We start from the raw sequence: 6,000 nt of genomic DNA on the forward strand, positions 1-6,000 counted from the left end.
TAAATAAGCTGTTGGTGTTTATAGAATCTTCTACTGAAAGCCTAATGCATTATATGATTTTGTTTGTTCACTTGTAAACAGACCCAGTGGAAACTAATCCCCATTATTCACCAGGAAATTTCTCTGTAATACTAATGTTTTAAATCACTACGTCTATAGAAATAGTTACAATTTAATTAAATCCATTTAGATACATGTGAAACCCATATGCCACTTGATCAAAAATTCAAAAACCCAAATAATAAATGATATTAAAATATATATAAATTGCACATTTTACAACATGTCCCTGTTGGTTCTCTGCAAGAGTGGTCCAGATTGTCACAGTCCAGTTTGTCTTATTAATCACTTTTTAAAATTGGTTCTGCTATCTTTTACAATTGGTGCAAACATAACACCAGGACCCTCTGCTCCTAAATTGCCTTTTAAAATTGCATGTTTATGATTTCCTGTCCTAATTTTTCCCCACCACGGTGAATCATTTCACATTAGGCTACGACCATCTCTAATCAGAGGCGATCTAATCACTGCTGTTTGACAATCAATGGTGTTACCATCACTAAATCATCCTGTATCAACATCCTGGGGTCATCATTGACCAGAAACTCAACTGGACTCTACACATAAACACAGTGGTGAGTAACTCACCTCCTGACTCCCCAAAATCTGTCCAATGCACAAGTCAGGAGTGCTATGGAATACTCCCCACTTCCCTGGATGAGTGTAGCCCCAGTGACATTCAAGAAGCTTGACCCATCCAGGACAAAGCAGCCCACTGGATTGGCACTACATCCACAAGCATCCACTCCCTCCACCACCGATGCTCAGTAGCAGCAGTGTGTACTATCTATAAGATGCATTGTGGAAATTCACCAAAGACAGTACACCTTCCAAACCCACAACCACTTTCACCTAGAAGGACAAGGGCAGCAGTTATATGGGACTATCACCACCTGCAAATTCCCCTCCAAGCCACTCATCATCGTGACTTGGAAATATACTGCCATTTCTTCACTGTGGCTGGGTCAAGTCCTGGAATTCCCTCCCTAATGGCATTGTGGGTCAACCCATAGCAAGTGGACAGCAGTGGTCCAAGATGGCAGCTCAACACTTTCTCAAGGGCAACTAGGGATGGGCAATAAATGCTGGCCAGCCAGCAATGCCCACATCTCTCAAATGAGTAAACAAGAACTCTTCTGCCTTAAATTTCTTCTGCCATGCATCCACCCATTCCATTGAACAGTCTCTGTCCTCATAATTTAGCATAATTTCAAAGTTTGCAGATGACACAAAGAGTATGTTCCGTGTACTAAAGTCTAAATCGTTCATGTGGATCAATAAAATCAGGGATCCTGGTACCAAATTCTGGAATGAATGGGAAAGAAGGCCAGAGCTTTATGTTATGCATGCCATCCTTCAGCATAGTTTTTGCTGGCATTACTAAACATTGCTGATCATGGGAGATGGGATCTCATGAAAAATGCAATCAATAGAGGGGAGATAACGTTGAGTCTCCAAATCTAGAATGGTGCTAGCCTAGTGAATGTTGGAACAGCAAGAAGCCTAGGAGCCTTATTTCAGGAGCAGGCCATTCAGCCCATCAAATGTGTTCTATTGCTCAGTGGGAACATGACTGACCTGTGTACTCAATCTAGTTCTAACGAATAGTCGACTGACTCGAGGCATTAACTCTGCTTTATCTCCACAAATGCTGCCTGACCTGCTGAGTTTCTCCAGCAATTTCTGTTTCTGTTTGAATTGCCCACATCTTTAGATGCTCTTACCTAAATCTATCACACTCAGTCTCAAAATTGTTCTAACATTTTGGAGGAGAGAATTCTGGGTTTCCATTACCCTGTGTGAAATTTGGAGAAACGGCAGTGTACAGTGGTAACGTCACTCGACCTGGTAATGCAGAAGCCCACCCTAATATTCTGGTAACATGATTTCAAATCCCACCACAACTCATGGTCAAATCTGAAATCAATAACGATCTCACCAATTGATGACCAAGTAACTATAATCAATTGTCATCAAGAAAAAAAAATCCCACCTGTTTCACTAATGCCTTTTAGGAAAGGAAATCTGAAGTCTTTACCTCATCTGGTATCTATGTGACTCCAGACGCACAGCAGTGTTATCAACTTATAACTACCCTCTGGAATGAGCAATAAATGCTGGTTAGGCCAGCATCACCCAAATCCCGTGAATTAATTTTTAAAAGGCGCAGGCTAACTTCACTTCCCAGGTCCCTTTGCTACAATCCTCAATAGCTGCTCTTGGATTGGAAAGCAGTGACCAACTCCAAAAACCCAACTGGGCTCCTTTGAAATGGATGGAAAAATTCTCCGGATAAATGCCACTTTCTTCATGGAGTTCATTGGCAGGAAACCATCAAACTCAGCTGGCCAGGGGCTTGGAGGAAGTGTGAATGGAGACAAGATTAAGGACAGCCTTGTGACATCCCCTTGAAAATGACTTCTTTGGGATTAGTAAAGGTACCCATTGATGCCTCCATCCAGCTCCTGAAGCCCCCCCTCCCCATTGCGAAGTTGGTGGCAAGCCACATTCCTGAACCATTGTGATTGGTGACCTGCTCCAATGGTGCTGTTAGGGAGCACTCTCAGCCAGTGTCAATAAAGCAGTGGTGATGTATTTCCGAGCCAGGATAGGAACTCAATGATGGAGGTATTCCCATTGCCCACTTTCTTGGGAAATGTTGCTGGAACAGCCCCGGTGAGTTACACAGTGAATTCTACGGCCACGGGAGTGAGGGAACATTGCAGGTGGTGGTTGGGCTGCCAAAGTATCCTGGACGATTTTGAGGTTCTTGAGTGTTATTGGAACTGCACCCATCCAGGAAAATGGGAATTATCTCACTCACCTGCCTTGTGGATAGGCTCTGGGGAGTTAGGTCATGGGTTACTCACTCCAAATTCCTAGCCTCTGGAAAATACTGACTGATGTTTCCTGTGCAGTCAGTCAGTCAGTTTGACACACACCACTCCATTTATGTGCTTGATTACTGCAAACCACCAGAGGTTAAATATATTCTCAGTTGTGGCAGAAATGGAACGGAGGAGTCTTTAAGTGAATAATTATTCCAATACACGATCCCATGATTTAAAAAGTGGAAGAGAAACAGTACATCTGCTACCACAGTGGTACAGATGCTGCGGGCATTGAGGCGTGCCAGGGAGGAAGTCAGTATCCACTTTGCCAACAGGGGCACGTGTGGTACTGGCACCCAGCTCTCTCCTGGCACTCAGCAGTCACAAGCTCGTCTCTCACGTGCTCAGGCTAAGCTCGTGTTACTTGGAAATGAGGAAAGTCAAACTCAGCCCTGAACTCATTCCTCAAACAGCCAGGGACAAGCCTTCACTCCAAGGCACGTGCGTCAGAGCCAGTTCAGAGAAGCTTCACTCGGCTCGGTCTGGAGGAGGAGCTGACTAACAAAGAAAGGGCAAGCAGGCTGGGCCTGTACTTACTGGAGTTTAGAAGAACAAGAGGTGGACGGACTGAGATTCTCGGTGGGTTTGACAGCATGGACACAGAGAGGGCGATTCCCCTCGCCAGAGAATCGAGAACGAGGGGCAGAGGTTTCAAAACAAAGGGTCCCTTCATTTGAGATGGAGAAGAGAAATTTCTTCTCTCAGAGGGAGATTAACCTTTTGGCGGTTCATCCCCTCCAACACCCCCCCACCCAAGAGACCGGACGGTGTAGAGACGCTGAATCTCTTCATGGTGGTGATGGACTAACAGGAGGAGAATCAAAGGTTATGGTTGACAAGCAGGAAAGCAAAAGGTCATTGGACTCAAAACGTTAACTCTGATTCTCCCTCCACTGATGCTGCTAGACCTGTTGAGTTTCGCCAGCAATTTCTGCTTTCATTTCAGGAAAGTCAGGCTGAGGCAGACAGATCAGACATAACCTTCTTGAAACGTAGGGAAAGCCACTTCTGCTCCTCTTCCCCCAGCTCTAATATTTTGCACAGGTTACCACTGGGATACAAAGAGGACATGAAAGATGCTACATAAATGTAAGGAGTTGCTCTTTTTAACAGCTACCAGACATTTCCTCTGCATCCCCAAACATACTCTCCCAGAAATTACATATAATTGCAAACAGGCACACACACACACAGACTCTCACAGACACAGAACACAGTGACGGGCTCACATAGACACAGAACACAGTGACGGGCTCACATAGACACAGAAAACAGTGACGGGCTCACACAGACACGGAACACAGTGACGGGCTCACATAGACACAGAACACAGTGACGGGCTCACATAGACACAGAACACAGTGACGGGCTCACATAGACACAGAACACAGTGACGGGCTCACATAGACACAGAACACAGTGACGGGCTCACATAGACACAGAACACAGTGACGGGCTCACATAGACACAGAACACAGTGACGGGAGACACACACAGACACAGAACAGAGTGACTGGCTCACACAGAGACACACAGACAGGAAACAGAGTGACCGGCTCACACAGAGACACACACAGACACAGAACACAGTCACAGGCTCACACAGAGACACTCACAGACACAGAACACAATCACAGGCTCTCACAGAGACACACACAGACAGGAAATACAGTGACCGGCTCTCACAGAGACACACAGACAGGAAACAGTCACAGGCTCATACAGAGACGCACACAGCCACAGGCTCACACAGGCAGACAGACACAATCACATTTGGCACACCTTGTGCTAGAAATTTATGAAGTTCTTACCAAATTATGCGGTGTCAGGTCAGAGCCAGAAACCCCTCTCAGTGTTATTTGAATTACTTCCGCCAGCTGAAGTCTCCGATAGTAACCTGACCGGTATGTTTGAAGCTGACTAAAAGGAATCAAGGTCAGATTTTCTGACTCTGACTGTAATCTCCAACTCGTGGGGATGCTGCCAATTGCCCCCTCATATGAACCCCCACGACCCCAGCCCCGATGTAGTCTGTCTGATCTGTCTCTGCTGAGCTCGATGTTCATTCCACACGTGCATACTTAGATAGTGTTAACAGACTGAACAACATCATGTAGCTCAGCATTACATCACTCTGACCTGCTTCAAATCACCCCTCATTCTCCTCTCAATCTGTCATTAAACAACTGCATAGGAAGATGGCAGAGGTTGAATGTAGAGTTGCTGTATCTATAAAATACTTTACTCCCAGAAGTGATTAGATTACTCTTTGCCTTAACCATGCTCAACAAGGGGTAATTCAATTCCAGAGTATTATTTTGCAAGCAAATTGAATCTCGCAGGCGCCAATTCAGACAGATAACTACACAAACCCAGAGACGGAATATGGGCAGAATCGGACTTTTAATCACAAACGGTTCGGTTGTGAAGGAAGGTCAGCGCTGCAATTACCTGTCAAACAACAGCTTGCAGCCACAGTGTCACCTTGTAGTGAATGGGAATATTAGCCACGTGGAGGATGGCTACACGTTTTGACAACATTCCAGAATCTCTTGTTTCGGGTGCGAAATTTGCGCTTGACAAGGTGAGGAAAGTCAGGGTCAGGGGATTTAACCGGCAGTGTCACTGGGAACGTCAGGCTCCAGCTCAGCTCCCACCCACTGTTAGATATAGAGTGATGGTCCATCTACTCTTTTAAACGAGAGTAAACTGTAATTAAAGCTCCCCCTTGACTGTTCCCATCAAGCACTCCCAGCACAGGCATGGGGTTAGATATAGGTAAAGCTCTCTCTATACTGTCCCCATCAAACACTCCCAGGATATGTATAGCATGGGGTTAGATACAGAATAAAGCTTTCTCTACAATTTCCCATTAATCACTCCCAGGAGAGAAACAGTGTGGGGTTTGACGCAGAGTCAAGCTCCCTTGGCACTGTCCCCATCAACCACACCCAGGATAGGGACAGAGCTGAAAATGTGTTGCTGGAAAAGCACAGCAGGTCAGGCAGCATCCAGGGAACAGGAGAATCGACGTTTCGGGCATAAGCCC

At 45.5% G+C, this 6,000-nt stretch overlaps 1 protein-coding gene across 1 annotated transcript in view; it reads right to left on the minus strand.

Annotated features, from left to right (window-relative positions):
- LOC122559273 (SLIT-ROBO Rho GTPase-activating protein 3) overlaps positions 1 to 6,000 on the minus strand; it is a 174,367-nt gene that overhangs the window by 47,610 nt on the left and 120,757 nt on the right. The gene's annotated exons all lie outside the window — the stretch shown is intronic.

Source organism: Chiloscyllium plagiosum, chromosome 18 (genome assembly GCF_004010195.1).
Source record: "Chiloscyllium plagiosum isolate BGI_BamShark_2017 chromosome 18, ASM401019v2, whole genome shotgun sequence".
NCBI lineage: Eukaryota > Metazoa > Chordata > Chondrichthyes > Orectolobiformes > Hemiscylliidae > Chiloscyllium > Chiloscyllium plagiosum.